Raw genomic sequence first — 2,500 nt, 5'->3', positions numbered from 1 at the left:
TTATCTACCTGAAAGAGGTGCACCGTTCCTGGAGGTACTGCAATACCAGGTCGATGCGTGGAGCGGAAGGAGCAAGCTCCTCTTCCGACTCCCGAGTTCAAAAATCAATTTAATATATAGTCCTCATATAGAGGACGTATCAGATATTAAACTGATAAGAACAGATTTTTTCTTTCGAAAAAAGTTTTATTGTCACAATTTCAAATAATTTCCATTTCATTCATTTCACAACATTTTAAAAAGCTTTTCTTTTTACAATCATATTTCATCTTTATAAATAATTTCATAAAACCAATACACACATAAAATCATTTTTTACACATAAAAGACAGTTAAGGGCAAAGATCAGTAAAAACATTCAATAAAAGCTTTCGTGTGTGAGTGTGTGTGTAAAAGTCCAGTTTGGTTTTCTTTTAAAAAGTGAAATACAATTACAATAAAAGCTTATACAAGTTCAAATAAATAAATGGAATAAATAAGACAATAAATAATCAATAAATAAATAAATAATCAAATAAATAATCATCAAGTAAAATCAGTTCAGTTTGAAAGTCTTTGCTAAAACAGTCTCTTTGTGCAGGACCGGGGTGAGCCACTATCAAGCTGGCACCACCTCGCTCCCCAGAAGTCGCGGTGCTTCAGTGTCGGGGCTCAGCGGAGATCCTCCCCTGTGCCCGCTGCTCCTTTCTTGTTTACGGTCTTGCCGGGTGCATCTACGGGAGCCAGCGACCGTGGTGGTCTGGACCCCCCTGCGTGTGACCCCGGTCCCCTCCTCCGAATGTCGGCGTGCGGTGTCCCCTGCAGCGATGATGTAACCAGCGCAGATAGAGCGTGCAGGGGCACCGTCACTCGTTTCCCCACCAGCAGGTTGCGGGAGGTCCACAGGGCGGCCTTCACGCCGTTAAGGGTGAGCCAGAGCGCTGTGAACTCTGCAGCTGGTAGTCGGTCTATGCCCTGGCCCACCCCGTTTACCGCTAGCCGGTAAACAGACGGCTGGACCTCCCCTGCTGGCAGGCTCGGGCATTGCAGGGGACCGGTTATGGCCCACAGGTCCCTCGCCACGCTGCACTCCCAGAGCACGTGCCTCACGGTCTCTGGTTCGCCACACCCAGGCCGTGGGCACGTGGGGTTGGATGCCATTCCCCGGGAGTGCATCACGGCCCTGACCGGGAGGATCTCATGGGCCGCCATCCACGACAGATCTTTGTGCTTGTTCTGGAGAGCGGGGTGGGCTGCGTTCCTCCAAACTTTCTTGGCCTCACTTAGTGTGAGGCCTGGAACTGGGCTCACCTCTTCCCGGTCCTGCACAAGAGAGACAAGAGATTTCGCGTTAGTTAAAACAGTAAAATCTTCTTTCTCTAAATCATATTTTCTTAAAAACTTTCTAATAAAATCATATTCTTTAGAAAGATTAAAAGAGACTGGTGTTCTTAAATCGAGTTGTAAAATCTTTAAGCTACGCAAGTACGACCCCATCCAGAACTTTGCCATAGCGGCGGTCTTGTTGTCTCTGGAGGGGTTCGTCGCATACTTTATGTGTAAAGCAGCGAACTTGCTTCCTAAAAACAGGTGGGGGTCTGGGAGCCCTTTTCCTCCATTCTCCTTTCTCTTCTTCATCACCGCCCTCCTCAGCCTCTCCCACTTGGACCCCCACAGGAAATAAAACACCGCTCTCTCCAAACCTAAAAGAAAAAATCTAGGGGGACTAAAAACAGAACACAACAGTAAAAGCAAAGGTAAAATCACCGCTTTGATGATTAAAACCTTGCCCTCCATCGTCAACTGTCTTAGTCCCCAGAAACCCAACCGTTGCCTGACTTTCCCTAGAGAGTCAGTCCAGTTGCCCCGTCCGCCACCCTCTTCGTCAAATTTAATTCCTAAAATTTTTATATCTTTTTCTTTAAAATCCAAATCCAGGTCAGCGCCTATGTTTCCCCAAGGTCCAAAGAGCTGGGCCTCGGACTTGCTCCTATTGAGCTTAGCGCCCGAGGCCCTTCCATACCAGTCAGTCAAGTCCAGTGCTCTTTGGACCGATAAAACGTCGGAACATAAAAGCGTGACGTCGTCCATATACAAAGTACAGGTCGCCGTCAGTCCGCCTGGCAAGTCCAGTCCTTTGATCCATTTGTCCTTTCTCAAGATCTGCGCCAGTGGCTCAATGCACGCAACGTACAGGAGCGGGGATAACGAACACCCTTGGCGGACGCCAGAGCGAACTCTGATCGCCTTTGTGAGGTGCCCGTTTACCAAGATTTGACTGCTTATATCTGTGTAAAGCAGACCCACCCACTTTAAAAACCTCCCGGGGAAACCCATTTTTTGCAGTACCTGGAGCAGGTACTGGTGCGAGACCCGATCGAAGGCTTTTTCAAAGTCTAAATTTAGGACTATGAGCCGAATGTTTCTGTCTCTCGCAAAACAGATGGCGTCTCTGACCAACACTAGGCTGTCGGTGATCCTCCTTCCTGGCACGGCGCAGGCTTGATCCGGGTGGATCACG

The 2,500-nt window shown here is 48.0% G+C and overlaps 1 pseudogene; it reads right to left on the bottom strand.

Annotated features, from left to right (window-relative positions):
* Positions 1-12: 12 nt before the first annotated feature.
* On the bottom strand, positions 13-188 carry LOC140542434 (U2 spliceosomal RNA; annotated as a pseudogene).
* Positions 189-2,500: the final 2,312 nt, after the last annotated feature.

The sequence above is a fragment of the Salminus brasiliensis genome, chromosome 20, assembly GCF_030463535.1.
Source record: "Salminus brasiliensis chromosome 20, fSalBra1.hap2, whole genome shotgun sequence".
In the NCBI taxonomy this organism is placed as follows: domain Eukaryota; kingdom Metazoa; phylum Chordata; class Actinopteri; order Characiformes; family Bryconidae; genus Salminus; species Salminus brasiliensis.
Note: the sequence above shows the minus strand (reverse complement) of the source record. Positions and strands in the feature narration are given on the sequence as shown.